Here is a 16,869-nt window from a genome sequence, read left to right on the forward strand (position 1 = left end):
GCTGTATGGATCCCAACAAGCAGCATGATTACCAGCGAAACCAGTGTAACCAGCATCACAGTGGTTGCTGCAGCTTCTTTACTGATCATCTGTCTGTCTCAAAAAGATGTGATGCTGTGCCCTTGGGGTAGGTGAGGAGCTCATATTGTGGGCAAGAACTTTGCCCAGGTAAGTAATACAGCTGTATCAAAGTTTAAAAAAAGTCATATGATTTGAACAAGTCCAGTAATGGAATGGTAGAGGTTTTATTATGAGCCAGGATAGCCAAGTTATATGTAACATTCTCCGAGCCTCGGTTATAAACCTTAATTCAACCTTAATTCTGTCATCATCCAAGAACCTTTCCCTTGAGGTAACCTTAGCATTTAATTAGAAAGGATAATAAATAAAAAGTTATTAATTTTCCCCCTTCTCTCTATGCATGCATTCATGCATCTGTGTATATATTTACATAAAAGATATCGTATAAAAGTTAGCCTCAAAGTATTTGCCAATACGGGATTTGAGTAAAGACAATTCTGTCGCTTCAAACATTTCTTGAAATGATCAAGTCAATCAAAAGCAAGATTAAAAAAAACCATCAACTCTAACCTTCATCATGCTTTTAGAAGTACCTAATATTTTCTGGCCATACCCCCTATGTTATTTAAATGCTGGTAATCTTGTTCATGGCAATTTCAATAAGCCACAGCAGACATATAATGCTTCCTCTTTTAATAGGTGCAAAGTGAGTCATTGTCACAAAGCATATATATGAAAAAAGGATGTGAAAAGAGAATCCTGCCTAATCTCTGTAATAAGGGCTTGTGAGGGTGCTAACATGGTCACCTGAATTATGCATGTCTATTGTGTTCAAATATCATAAATCGATGCATGAATACCCTCCAAATCATTTTCAGTTCATGAACATTTATATACAGAGCTCTTGAGCACTGCAAAGACAATTAGTCATATTTGTATGCCGGAATTAATTGAGAGTGAGATGCGGGAGGCAGAAAGAGAGAACAAAGAATGCTTTTTGTCAGTTCTTCCAACTGACAGGGATAATTAGATATATGAAATTGAAATTCCTCAGCAGGGGGTTTCTGTTGACAATGAATTTTCTTTTGATTCCATTCTGTTATTCTTTTATGCTGTCATCTGTGGCAATTTGTTATTCAGCTTGAAGCTTAAAAAAGCAAAGCATTCCGCTTTTATGAGTAGATGATGTCAGTTTGTACACTGCTGGGAAATAGATATTAAATGTAATCTTTAAACTAAAAAAAAAAAGAGAGAGGAAAATAAAATCAGTTAAAGAGACAGTGCTCTGTTTACACAGCCCTTAGAGTAAAACTTTTGTGAGAGACAGAACTCGCTTTGATGGTTTTTAAAGTTGCTCAGGCTGCATTAATGTTTCAGCTGCAGTGCAAGTCTGAGCCATGATGTGTGGTGGAGTAAGGACACATGGCTGGAAATGCCTCCTTAATACCATTTTCAAAATGCTGGACTTTGCATTGGCAGACATCCCTGGAGTATGTTAAGTCCAGTACTTTACTCCAGATACAGGCAGTATTTGTTCACATCTCCAAATCCAGCTCTTGACCAAAAGGAAGTGACAAATAAGAAATATTCTTCCTCACCAGCACATGAAAACCTTAGTGCTTCTGGTCCTGATTTGGTACCTGGGACCTTTTTTGCACAGTAACTGGAACTAGGGCAGATGCAGAGTCTAGCCCTTGGCTTTAAAAATAAACTTGGCAATAAGACAATAACTTTTTCCCCTGCTTGAGGCAGCAGCTCATCCTCTCACCTTCTTCAGTTCACCATCAGCATGAGCATCATGAAAGCTTTAAAAAAAAGGTTACCTAAAGTATCTGCCCACTAAATATGTTCTTTATGGTCAGAAATCTGCATGTTTACTTATTGTCTCCTCTCTGTGATTTTGGCAGCACACATTCATGCAAGAAACTTACCACATGGGTACAATCTCTATAGGTCTAGTTCATACATACAGTCTTAATAATCAAAAACATATATGAAACCTTGCCTAGTTTTTGGCAAGGTTTGTTACAAACATTGCATCGAATTTAGAGTATGAAAAGCCTATACTCTTTTGCTTTCACCCTCCTCTTTTCACTGGAGCTCTCCTGGCTTTCTTTTACTTCTTTCCCTCCTCCAAAACCCCATGTTATTTGGCATTTGTTATATTTCAGACTGCAATTTCTCCTTCAACAGGCATCTTGGTGACTGTGGCTTTATTATATTTTTTCTTTTTTTTTTTTTTTATTTTTTTTTGTTACTGAAGAAAAAAGCACAGAGTGTTATGATGCAGTATATATTCCAGTGAACCACTGTGAGTCTAACTATACCATACGGCATATCATTAAACATAGCAATATTTAACACATATGTATTATCGCCTCTGCACCCTCAGAGCATTTTTTGCAGATGCATTTTTATATCACACTTTATGGAAGAAGGCCCTGTTTAAGAAGTTGAACAAACTTACAAGTGAAAATAGCTGAGAATATGGTTTGAGGGACTTCTTCTCACAGAGGCATGAGTGTCCCCACAGCATCCCAGCAGTGACCTAGAAGATGTACCCCATATAAAAATATTAGGCTCTATTCAGCCTTTTGCTCTCTCTGTTGAGACTCATTAAGGATGCTGTTTGTGATGGCAGTTTCTGTAACCTGGCACATTTCCACTGGGAAATGCATTGATGCCATCAAGTGACTTCATGAAGATAAATTTATTTAGTCACTTCTGACCTTTGATGAATTTGAACTGGTTACCCAGACTTTAAAGGCTCTATTCTTTTGCTGTCTTCCTACCATCTAAACAGCAGGGCAGGCACTGCGTTTGCAAGTTTTTTAGCCTGTTGTTCATCTCAGCCTCAGTTATGTTTGGTATATCCTCTACCTTCATACAGGTTTAAAAAGGACAGATAGAATCATCTACATATTTTACAGGGAAGTTTTTGTTCACTTCAGTAAGCCAGAAGGAATCAATTATCTACTACGGAGAGGACACCATGTACCTCAGCCTTGCTATTCAGGTTTGTTCACTAAGGACTTATTTATTATGCAGTGAAGTGCAGATGATTTGTCTCTGTTTCATGCCTCTGAGGCCTGCCCCATGCCAGCCCAGGATCTTCTGGGATTCAGCAGGACTCTGTGAGGGTGGACTGGTGGAGTCAAGAAGCATACCTCCGAAGTGTCATCAGGCAGCCAGGTGAGAGTCAGAGGCAGTACCCAATATTTACATCCTTTACTGGTCTAAGCTCAAAATTATTATTCTTTTTTTCTCTTGAGTAAGAAATTTAAATAGAGTAGAAAATCAGGCCTCAAGTGTGTCTTTTAGCATTGACTTACCTTCACAATAAGCATTTCTTAAAATCAAACATGTTTTTTGGGCATGACCAAGATCCAGATGCATTAATATTTGTTGGTGTTGAAAGACCATCAAGGCATCAAACCTCCATTATACTCCAAGGAGCTAAACATAAAATGTACTATATAATTACCAGGAGTTTTTATTATTTTTTAAAATAATTAAATCAGTGAATGAAGCAGTAAGTAAATTTTCAAAGAAGACATAAAGAAGACATTGTACTGCCAAAAATAGTATATTTGGCTTATTCTGAGAAACATCTACACATCACCTACTCTGAAAGACTGTAAGTTTGTAAAACATACCTTGTAGCACTGGTGAAGCTTGCTGATTTCAGAATTTTTCCCAGTATTTGTATCACATTTTGCTTTCCAAAAATATTAGCCCTTTGTAACATAAAGGTTTCATAGGGATACTCACATAGTGTAATTTCTTGATTTTTAGAGGTTTTCCCTCCTCTACGTTAACTGGTAAGAGTCAATGAAAAAGAATGGCCTAGATTTCAGTTATGAGATGTTTGTGATTACTGATAGACAGATACTTGTTTTACTTATTTATAATGTAATTCACTCCATAACTCATTTTATAACTATGGTCTGTGCTTAGGATCACTGGTTTTAAAAAACCCCTTTCTCTCTTCTTGAGAAGGTTCAGTCTACTAGGACTGCACTCTTTCATCTGTGTTTTGCTTTGTAAAATGAAATATGTAGACAGAATAGATGTTCATATGATCCTTCTCAAGAGCAAATTAAATTACCATTGCATGGCTACTCTGCCACAAAAGAAGGGAAGTTATTATTTGAAGCCTTCCTTCTCACAACCAAATATCATTTTGTAAGTCAACTAGTAAAGTACACAGCATTATATGATATGATTATTCTAGCTTATTGAAAGAAAAGGGTCACACAGATTTTCCATCTACATTTACTGAAAGCTACATGTCTATGACTAAAAATAAACTGGTGAAGCTTACTCTTAAAGTTATTTTACAGAAGAAAAAGCACGATATGAAAAGCTCAGTCAGTGTCTCCCCTTTTTGCTTTTACTGTGGATACAGTGAGAAACCCTGATCACAGCTGCAAATACTGAATTACTTTAAGTTCAGGAAAGTGATTGCCTCTATGCCTTTTGCCAGATAAATAATCCCATCTCTTTTAGATGGCCAGCTTCATTCCTGAACTGCTTCCCTTTCTCATTCTCATTCTTGTCGCAGCACGTTTCTCTGACTGGGAAGAGAAGCAGTGCCCGACTGGGCACTGGCAAGAGCTCAAGAGATGAGGCTCATTCCCTTCAGAGGGTTTCTCACATTGCATTGTCCCAAACCTGCAGCAAGTGCTTTGGGGTGCTAAATCAAGTCGCTCTTCAGCTTTTCATCTGGCACTGGGGTGATTGTTTCACTAAAAATTAAGGGATGCTCTCTTCTGATCTTCTCCTTGTCAGCCTGAATGCACATAATGCAGTTAGGATGCCTTCATCACTACCAGGATTCCCCATTCCCTGTTTGGACTCTTTGGGGAGAAGGATGTCAGCTACTTTAACTTTTCTCATTGAGAGAGTGAGTGCCCAACTTGCCTCCAGCATAAGGTGATGATAATGATTTGTGTCTTCCCCCCACAAGAAGCTGAGGAGACTTCAGGGGAATGAACACTGGCTCTTAGCAAAGCTTTAGGATAGCACCAAAATGTGTTGACCACCCTGGCAGAATCAGTGGCACTCCACCTGCATGACCAGTTTGTGAGGAAAAGGTTTCATTTTTCACTGTATCAATCCCTTTGGCTTTCATTAACAATGCACCTATTGCAACTAATTCTGGGATTATTTAAACTGTTTAATCTAAAAGTTTCTGTTTCTTTGTGTGAGTATTGAGGGATAACATTCATCTGAATTCTCTATTTAGCTTCATTGTTGCAATCATTTTCATAGTTTTGAATTTAGTCCTTACATTGGCAGATAAGTACAGGTTAATCCTCTTCCCATGCCTCTTTTAGTTAAATTCTAACTGCTTGCCCTTTATATCATCTACCAATCCTCATTAAGACAATTCATGTCTCTTCAGCATGAACTGAGAAACACACCAAACACTTCTTTTAACACAAGGGGGGAAAAAAAAGGTGCAGGGGCCTTATTTTCCTTTTATCCTGATTAGATTTGTGCCAGATGCTGTGTTTCATAAAGTAAACACCCAGGCATGTCTTCTAACTTCATAATTATGTGCATATATTCTCCACATAATAAAACTAGAATAAAATCACTACTCACCCACAAGTAGTAAATCAAGCAAATGGTGAATTAAGTTTGTTTGATGAATGTTGCTCTTTATAAAATTAAGCTGTTTACAATGTGTGGTTCATCTTCCTTTACATGTTTAATGATTTTATTGCTTAGTATTTGTTCTATTATTCCATTATTGTTCTATTATTGTGCAAGGAAGAAAGAAGTTATCTCTCTGTGCTGTGGCTGTTAAAATAATTTTTCTTTCTCTTTCTTTTAACCATAGACATTTTCTGGTTTCCCCTCAATTACAAGTGCAAAATTCATTAAATATCACTCTTGTTTGTCCATCATACTTTTTTCCTCTAAAGCAGATGTAAATGGATGAATTCTGATACACTGCTTCTTGCTCTCCAAAGAAAACTGTGTTATAGAAAATGTGGTGGTTCATGAAAATCAGGAAATTTTGCTATGTTTTAAATTTTACTATTTTTTTTTTTCAATAACAACCAGCCAAAATATTTGCAGATAAGTACTTTGGTATTTTTCCATTTCAAACTTTTCTTCTTTGAAACACCTGGATGACACCTTCAGCCTCAGGAACAGCTGAGAAATATTGCCTCAAATTAAAAATAGACAATTTCAATTATACTTTTTCCACTTCCCCTTGGCTCAGAGCCTTGTCTACTCAGTGGACCGTGCCTGCAGAGTGGATTGTGCTTGAAGCACCCTACACTTACTAGGAATGTCTGGAACCAGCAGAGTGAAAGGAGAGGTTCCTACCTTGTAGGATGAGCAAAATTTCAGCTGGACAAGAATTGGCATTTGTAAATCAGAGGAAAGAAGAGCAACTAATCGGGGCTAACAAAATATGTGGTGATTTCTGCTTGTGGAAGGAGGAGCAAAAGTTCTTGTGGGAGATGGGATGAACACACTGCTATCTCTTAAAATCCCAGGTGGAAAAGTGAAGATGCAATTGGACATTTCATGGGCAGTGAGGTGGTCTGAGCTTGGGAGAAAGCAGGAAAGTAGTCCATGCAAGACAGAGACTCCAGGATTGCTAGGAGGTATATCCCACAGCCCAAAAGGTGCTGCCACTTGGATGAACAAGAGGACCCGTGGGACAAGAGGATGACAGAACAGCAGTTGACACATCCTCCTTTGGGATCTCCTCTTGGAGCTGAATGGGCAAGCCCTCCCTCCCACACTTTTGGGCAAGCCCTCCCTCCCACACTTTTTTTTCTGGCTACAGTGGTTTGACAATGGCTTTCAGATAAATGAAAGCAAGGTTGTGACAGCTGGCAATTTTTTTGCAATTCAGTTTGTGGTGTCTGTGAGTAACTCACCCTTAGGCCTCTTTTTTTTTTCACTGCACCCAGTGGAATCATAAATACAGCATCAAATGTAGTCCTGTGCAAAAGACAGTGTAGAACACAAGTTTTTAATATTTTGAAGCTGTACATGTGCCATCCATATATTGCTGCATTTTACCCCATCAGAAAGGAGAGGCTTTAAAAAATGAAGAGAATCAGAATTGAAATCTATTTCACAAGTTCCTAAGTTTCTTCTGTGACCAAGACCTATTCTACTTCCTACAAAAGCACAGTGTTTATATATTAGCAAGCAATTATGCTGCTTTTAAAAATGCCTGGAAAGATAATTTTAGAAACAGAAAATATGCAAGTTATGGTAGCCTACGGCTGGCATTAACTTGCACAATGATGATTTATATTTTATGTGTGTTTTATTTTTATCCACCTGCTTCTCTTTGCAATTCATAAAGAAACCATATTGATATCAAAAGAAATGCTCTGTCACAGAATTTATAATCCTAGCTGAGAGGTTCACATCAGTGCCTTCTAATTTTTTAATTTTTTGAGGTGTCAAAGTTAATTTCAAGGAGGAGGAAAATATAAAAAATAAAGTTTTTGATGGGATAGCAGTAAGCTGGCAAACCTGAATAAAAGCTGAATAACAGCCAAGAAATGGCAGTCAGTGCTTGGGGTTTGCTTTGCTTTGGTTCTTTGATTGTGTTGTCTGACGTTTGAGAAATCCATGAGGGCCTCTCAATCAGGTGAACCACTATTTCCCTTAGTGCTCTCACTGGAGGCTGGTTCTTGCTGTGGTCTCTATCCCTCTGGGCATGTTTGATTTTTCTCTGGTGTAATCTCCCATGCAACTTGGAGATGCCATTTTGGGGATGCCCTTTTCAGTCTCCTCACAACCTTGAAGAAGTCAACGGGGTGTGCCAGGGGGCAGAGTCAGATGAGAATCAAGAGTCGATCATCAAACGGTCCCAGGCGCAGCTGGGGAACCTCTGGATTGCTTCATTTCTGCAAGGCAGCAGAGCCTGTTGCCTGTTTACACAGAGGGTTTACACAGTGCCTGAGCTCTGGTTTCATGCACCCTTTGGCCGACCCGTGGGTCCCTGCCCTACTGGGGTCTGTATGGCAGGGCAGGGCTGGGGACACAAGCGTGCTCCAGGGTTATCTGGCAAGGCAGGTGCCAGCAGATGTTAATTTTCAGATGTCCTGGCATGGCTGTGTCGCCTCCCCGGCCCCCGCTCCCCAAGGCAGCAGCGCTGTGCTCTCAGTTCCCTCATGTGTGACCCAGCAGCCTGTATCATCTTACAGGGAGTGAATAGGAGACTGAAGGGCAGGCTGTGTGGTCACTGTTTTCAATATCCCTCCTGCTAGCCATTACATCATCCAGCTACTCTCTAAGAGGATTTTCAGCAGGCTTGGCTTCGTTATTAAAATAGTAATTAATTTTTTCCTCTTCACAAAACCCAAGGACCTTCAAATGGAGGCCTCAGGAGCGAGGGCAGCTTCCTTTTGAAAGTGGCCTTTCTGGAAGCCATAATCGGCTCTCCAACTTTACAGTACACATGTTCCCCAGTAAATGTGATTAAAGAGCCACACAAAAAACCCCTTGCAGAAAATTAATTCAGTTTCCAGAATAAAAAGTTTGATAAAGTTGTGCAATGCTCCAATGACAACACATAATAGAAGTGCAGAGTTTTATCCTCTTGAAGGATAAATGAGCGGCCAGAAAGGTCTGGTAGTTCCCAGAGTAAAAACATCTGCTACAGCTAATTCACTTTAGCTTTTGATTGTAAAATTCATTAGCCATATCAGGCAGCTGTAGTTTCAAACATGTTGCTAGGAAGTACAGTTTTATAGGCTGGGATGCCGTTTGTTCTCCCCAGCAGTGGCGAGGTAGCCTGAGTGCCCAGTGAAACGCAGCCTCCTGCCACCCAAAAATAAGGGTTTGAGGGGTGGGGGAGAGGGGGAGGGAGGCTAGGCAGGAAGGGCTGAACGCAAAGAGGTGCCAAGTGCTGTCAGGGACACGGTGGCTGCTCCTCCACACCACCAAAGCAGCGGCAGCTGAAGACTCCAGCCTTCCTGCAGGACTGGGAAGGAGATGGCTTTGTGAGCTAGGAAGTGAACACGCATTTTTTGCACTGCTGTCTTCTATGGCACTTTTTAGCAGACCTTTTTGAGCACACATTTTGAGGTGCATGTTATGGAAAAGTGATTCAACATGCTTAGATGAAGGGATAAATCCCAAGGGGATTTAAAAAATACACACAGACACATGCATATATACGTGTGTTTATGTTTTTTATGTTTATGTTTTTCTGAATTTTAAAGTACATATTTATTCCTATTCATACAATGATTAATATATATTGTTTATACTTTTTTTACTTGTACTTATTTAGAGTAAGTAGGGGAAAAAACAAGATAAAACTGCATTTTCTATGTGTTTTACTCTTCCAAGTAAATCCTGGTAGGAGATTATTTTAAACTGCTCTCTAAATCTGAGAATAAAGTTATGCTATTAAGTATGCCTCTCCAGGCCTCCTTAAATGACCAACATACAGGCTTTTTGGTGCACACTGATCACAGCTGTAGTAGCTTATGTGGAATATCCCCTGTTACTTGGGTTCATTTTAAGAAAGCAGCTAAAATGACCTGGGAGTCAGGGATAGAGAAATTGTTCTTCTATGTCCATCAAAAATAATTATTCTAAACTGATGAATTTTACATTACTTTGAGGGATTAAAAAAAAATTCAGATTATTATGCTCTACAAGACTAGTGATGGCCAACAAGTGTTGGTTTTTGATGGAAGATTTCCCAAAGACCTGTGAAACCATGCCTGATGTTATTTCTATAAAAATACTGTCCCTCAAGTAAGATGAACAAACTGACATCTATGTACCCACTGCTCCATTTTCACAGGTCACAATGAATTATGCAAGCCTGTCACCTTAGACACATAAGGATGCAGGCACGGTCAGCTTGGTGATGATAAATTCACTGTGATTAAAGCTGATTCCAGCACAGCAATTTTTGTTAACTGAGAAGGATAAGCGTTGATACTTTTCTCCCTCGTAACATGAATGTAGGGGAACTGTTCTAAATAATCTTTCTCTAAGCTTTCCTTCTCATGAAGTCATGATATTTTCTCATTACTGGAAACATTCAAAGCTTCACTGATAAACAAGGGTCCAACAAAGACCAATATTTTCTATGGGAAAATGCTGATCCTGGTGTCAATACACCATCCAGATCCACCTTGTGGTGGACAAGCCTAAAACTTTGAGGCTGCCTCTTTCTTCATGTCATATTATACCTACCATTGATTTCTAGAAGATCACAGAGAAGTTTCAAAGATATGTAGATGACAGATAGCTACACCCTCTGAATTTGTTTTATTTTTGTGATTGACAATGTGTGCTCAAATGAACTGGCAATTTTATCATCTCTCTCAAAAACTGCAGCATGAGTTAAAACTGAGCCAAAGAGACACATTTATAATTAATCTACATTGAAATTTCTTCACTGATATCAATGAAGTCATAGCAATTAATACCTATTGAGTTTATGCCCTAATAGTTACAAAATATCTCCTTTTTGGTTAATTTTTAAGCAAAAAATTAAAAATTCAGGGTTATCTTACTTGCAGTCTTCTACTAAAATATTAGTTCTAAACAAGGACATTGGTGGCTTTCACATAGGTTTCTTTCTTTTTCTACTCCATCTGTCCAACCACACCTTGTCCTCCAAGACAAAGAAAGCAGAGCATACATTTGGATAGGTTGGTGTGACACACTATTGTTGCATTTTGCGTTCTCAGATCTGTCCTGCACACCACTCAAGCCACTCTTGGTGACTCTTTACAAGATCATGAAGCAGATTGTCTGAGAGGATTTGCTATGGTACATAAAAGACAAGTGGCTGATCCCAGTATAGCGTTACTAAGGGCAAATCACTCCTGACCAGTCCAGTGGCCTTCTGAAATAGAGTGGTCCCAGACATGCACAGAAACTGGGAGAAGTCATTCAGAGCAGCCCTGTAGACAAAGACATGGGGTTCTTGCGGATGAAAAGCTGGCCAGTGTGCACTTGTAGCCCAGAAACCCAGCTGCATTCTGGGTTGCATCCAAAGCCATGTGGGCAGCAGAGTGAGAGAGGGGATTGTGTCCCTCTGCTCTTCTGTGGTGAGACCTCACCTGGAGTACTGCATTCAGGAACTTTATACACACGGGGCTAAAGACAGGATAAGGGGCAGCAATGGTTTAAACTGAAGGAAGGCAGGTTTGGATTTGATGTTTGGAAGAAATTCTTTACTGTGAGGGTTGTGAGACACTAGATCAGGTTACCCAGAGAGGTGTTGTCTGCCCCATCTGTGGAAATGTTCAAGGACAGGTTGGATGGGCCCTGAGGAACCTGGTCTGGTGAGTGACATCCCTGTCCACGGCAGGCAGGCTGGATGTAGCTGATCTTTAAATTCACTTCAAATCAAAACCATTCTATGGTTCTATGATTCTACAATCAGGTGGCATGGGCATCCACAAAAGTTTCGTAGTCGCGTGGGAATCACAATGTGAAAATGAACAGATGTTGCAAGGCACTTCTTATGACTTATTATTCATATTGCAGCAATTCCAGGAGACCATATTCCAATGGGGCTGGATGGAGTACATCCAGTCACTAAATACTTCCCTAGAGTGCAATGGAAGAGCTGTAAGTACCTATGTAAAATGAAGTCTGCTATATTCAGCACACCTTGAGAGTGTTTATGTATTCTGGAGCACATCTCTGCCTTTGGAAGCATCAGTAAGAGAGACACTAACTCTAGTCCTATTTTCCATGAATTGTTCTCTTAAAAAGCAACATTGGGAACTGCTCTTGTGATGAGCCTACCAAAGCTGATTTTTTTTTCAGGGCAAGTGGCAACCTCTTCCCACATGCTGCTGCAGTGTTCCTGGCCAGAGTAGAAGGCTGCACTTTGCTTATTCCTACAGAATTATATCAACTTTGACTCCTGATCCTATGGCTCTGAAAACCCACTGAATATTCAAGTAAGAAGAGGTTCTTTTAGGAATAGCACCCAAAGAAAAGCAAATAAATGAACTTGATCCTTTCAAAAGCTTGTGAATTTAAAGAAAGACCAACAGAAACACTAATTCTTATTTTACCAACTAAGAAAGTTTGGAAGAAGTTCTTTTGGACACAAAGTGTATTAACTTTAGAGAAAAAAAAAATAAAAAAACATTAAATAAGGTCCAAACTGTTGTTGACTGGAATACCTTTCTTTTCCAGTTCTCCCCCTTGTACAGGGAACAAATATTTTGAATGGGACCAGGTTGTGCTTTCAGAACTGAGGGCCTGCATAATATAAATGAACAGTGAGACTGAGCTGATGACAGAAAGACTTTGTTTCTGAATTTATTTAATCAGCTAAGTCCCTTAAAATAATGCATATACCTACTCCCTGCCATTAACTGCATGCTATTATAGAAGATGATTCTTTTTTTTTACCCTGTCAATTTGAGAAAATAGACAAAATGATGAGTATCAGAAAAATGTCAAACAGAACAATAAACAGAGCAAAACCAGACTTTCAGACCAAGTGGATTACAAAATGAATGACCCATCTAATGATTATGATATTTTTGTCTAAAAATACTCAAACATTGAAATGAAAAACAAAATAAGTTTGTGATATTTATAACTGAAAACAGGAGAAACTGTGTTTTATAACATGAATCTACATTCATTTTTGTTATCTATTTGAAATTAGAAACCCAGATTTGTGTGATTTATTGCCACACAAATCAAAATTTCAATTTCAGATTTACGTAGGTTTACCAGTAAGAAGCTGCAAAGATTTTACAATTAAATTTCAAAGAAAAAATAATTTAGCAAGAATAAATTATATCTTTAATAATCAATATCAATATTTGATCTCTGAAGAGAGCAGAGGGGTGATAATATCAATGACCCACTACACATTTCTCTGTAACATAAATGCTTACACATTCCTGCAATTTCTTTGGAAAGCGTATTACATCATGCCTATGACAAACCATCTCTTGCTAAGTAAAAACAAGCTCATCTCTGAAAATAAATGTATGTGTGAAAATAACATTACACTCAAGTACAATAATTAAAAGAGTAACAGAATTTTTTCCCCCTACAGTATCTAACTGAAAATATAAATTTTCTTTTTTTTTTTAAAGATTTTTCCATTGGGTACCACAGCATTATGGCCCAAACCCCTTAGCTTAATTTTACTTGCTGAGAGTAAACAGAAAATCTTCCCCAGCCTGACTCTTTTTTGTCCCTGGTGATTTTAAAGAGCACACTTTTTCTTCTTAAATACGATATAAAGTCTGTATTATTTACTGTGGAAGTTTCCACTATTGAAATAATGATTGCTAATATAATTGAGTGAGAACATTCTGTTTCCTAGTAGACAGAGGTCCTGTGCAACCTTGCACATTTAAACAAAATGATTACCAGCAATCGCCTACTTGAAATTCCTCCAAGGGATTTTGTGTAGAGTGTATGAATACACGGGAACAAAGACAAAATACACATTTTGTTCCATTTTAGTAGTTCTACTTAGACTTGAACTGGGAAGCTGCAGAACTGGGAATGATGATTTTGTTCCATTTTTCTGAGTTTGACTAAATAAGTTAATTGTCTTAAGATGGAGACCTTGGGACTTGCATGGATGGTGGCAGCACAGTACATGAGTTGCACACAGAAGAAACTATAGAATCTGTTGTGAGACACACAGACAAAAAGAAAAAACAGTTGGGAATAATTATGCAGGAGCATCTAAACATTTTAAAAACCTGTTTCTATCTGGGAGACTAATGCATGCCCAGGTGGCTAGAATGGGCCCCATCCAAATACTCTAGGACTTCAAAACTGAAATTGTTGCAGGGACTGCAGAGCTTGCTATGGTGCATTTGGGTGACCAGAAAGGAAATAAGGAATTATGGTACTGGAAGAGTACATTGGAAACGGAGTGCAATCCTTTGATAAGACCCATCAAATTGCAAGAGGTTAGGGCAGTTTAGGAATGGCTCCAGAAGCACATGCTCCAGCTGGAAGTCAAATTTTGAGGAATAATATCAGTGTCTTTAGTTAATATTATTGTATCATTCCTTTGCTTCTACCATGTATTTCCAACTGCAATACACTTAAGCAAAGATTTAACTTTGATTGATGTTGCTGGAATCTGAGCATGTGCTTAAGCAGTAAACTCATGTTAAATCAAGCTAATTTTTCTGTTTGCTACAATTCTGCCAAATCCTGTTCTTCCTGCATACCCTCTCCCAACAGCTGACAGCACCCCTATTCCCTGCTACTTTAGCCTAAAAGAGATAATTGTGCTCCTGAAAGTTGTACCTTTGCTAAACATTTTGAAGCATGCTATTTTTACATTTAGTTTTTGGTTTTGGTTTGGTTTTTTTAATTTTTATTTTTATTTTATTTTATTGGTGATATATTTAATTTTCCACATCTGGGAAAAGTACCCTTGTTGCATTGTATCCTTTATCCCTGCATGTGCTTATCCCTTTGGTTCTCACATAAGTAGCTAGTATTCAGCCTGTCACAGGTACATGAGGCTAATAGTTCAATCACTGGGGAGAAGGGGGGGAGGAAGATGAAAGGGCAGGAAATGGCTGTCATGGCCCCAAAGGAAATATTTGTAGGAAAAGGAGCACAACAGCAAATAAAGTGCTAATTAATGTCCAATTCCAGCACTGATATACAGACCACAGCAGTAGGCAAAACCCAGCCTTCTGTTCCACTGCCTGCTGAAGAGCTTTTGTGTTGTAGCTCTATGCAAGCATTCATCTGCAAGTTTTGAATTTATAAATTTTTCTGATCCCCTCCTCTCTATATGTTTTGTGTTTAACTGAGATTTCACTGACACTTTTTAATGGATTTTTGAAAAAAAATCTAGTTTGTCTGTGCTGGTGCTGACTTGTTCTGTACATCCTGAATTTATAGTAGCGAACACTCTAACTGGAAACATTCTGGGAGGTGGAACAAGGGCTTATCTGATATAACAGAAGGGCTTAGCTGAATAACAGAAATAAAGAAAGGATATCAGAATGTTGCACTCTCCCAGGCCTCATGAGACTTTAGTGGGAAAAACTGGACCTCATTCTCGAATTTGGGGATCTGAAAAATACAGTTGCACTTACGGTACTAATTTACTGGCTTTGTCCAGCAGAAGGCATTGAGAGTGAACCTTCTGTCTGGGAACATAATAGCAAAAGCAGCACTGTTTTAATGAAACACAGGAACCAGTACTTGAAACAGGCTAAACCTGTTGTTAAAAGAACAAACATGAAAGATGAAATTCACAAAGGAATGTCATGATGATCAATTATTTCTGGTGTTTAGTATCTGAGAATCACATCTTAAGGTAACATGTTACTTGCTGATGACTGAATGCCAGAAATAATAATCTGACATTAAGCTTTTGTGAATCTGACCAAATGAAAGCCTAAAAAAGAGAATTTATAGAGCAGAATACATTTGTTTTAATGATGCACAGCTTTTAGAATACAAATGACTGAAATATTACTCATTATCCCATGATCATAAAAAGAATATAATAGTTATTAAAAAAAAAAGAAGAAAAAAGCCCTAAAACAACTCCACAGTGAAATACAGTTAAAGATATTTTATCAACTGAGAGAAAATAAGAAACTTCAGAACCAGAATGGAAAGAAGAGTTTGGCTTTCCAGTGTTTTCCATGGCAGCTCTATATGGACACAGAGTGGGACATTACTTACTGCACAGCACATATTGTAACTCCTAGGTCCAAGGCAATTGGAATATCAGCTGACCCTATTGGCTCATGACAGGGAGACAAGGGACAGGATCTCAATGAGAGATGTTTTCTGTGGAGGAGTCATTTTCATGATTACAAATCTCAGCAACAATCAAAAGACAGCTATGGAAGTAATTTTCGTTCCACAAGTCTTTCAGAGGCTTTATGTGTCCCTGATCCACCCTATCAGACTAGGCTGAGATCAAATTTTTTGATGTGATCCAAAACCTGTGCATTGTTCTGGCACACCATGCCAACATCCGACGGTCAGAGACCGCGTCTCTCCCTTTGACTGCTGGCCTTGCCAAGTGCAGTGTTGGCATGGTTGGAGGTCCCTGCTCTCACTGGGACAATCCCTCTGTTCCCACCCCTGCACTTGTGGTCCTGCTGGAAAGTGCCTGCCTGGGAGCCAGCTATGATCCATGGCTCTTACCTGTGCTATGTTGGCAGAAAATGAAGCCACTGCAGGATGCAACTGCTGGAGTCTTAATGGGGTTCTGTGATAAGGCTTTGCCATGCTAAGTTTCTGTCTCAAGAAAGTTTCTACAGCAGAATGGTAACAACAACCTTTTCCCCAGTTTCTGCTGTGCATGGTGAAGATGGCAAGTTTTAAATCTAGATCTTCTGTAGTTGCATAGCTATAAAGATATTTTTTTCATCCAGCACAATATGTTTATAATCCTGCTCTCAGTCGATAGTTGAAATCATTCTTGCAGATTTTTCCTGGTGTTAATTGTTAATTGACATATTAAGTCACAATTTTTTTCTGTCTGTATGATGCAGTTATTTTTAAGCCTTTTTTTTTAGGCTCTGAAGGGCTGCACAACTTCAAATCCTTGGGATTACCTATCCAAAATCATACTATCTGATTCAGGCCTTTGACTAATGCTTATCAGGTTTAATGCTTTGTGTAAAAACCTTCCAAGTTCCCACAGCTCTGGAAAAGTAATTTTTTTTATTTATTCTCTTGCTATTTCCTGGAGTTAATATTCAGTTCCTTCAGGTAAGTGACAGTTACACAGATGTAACCAATGGGAGAAATTGGACCTTTGTATTTGTAACAACATAAAAAGATGCAAAATTTAGCACATAGCCTTCTATAGCTCCCCCCACCTCCAAAGAAAAGGGCACT

This window comes from Parus major, chromosome 2 (assembly GCF_001522545.3).
Source record: "Parus major isolate Abel chromosome 2, Parus_major1.1, whole genome shotgun sequence".
In the NCBI taxonomy this organism is placed as follows: Eukaryota; Metazoa; Chordata; class Aves; order Passeriformes; family Paridae; genus Parus; species Parus major.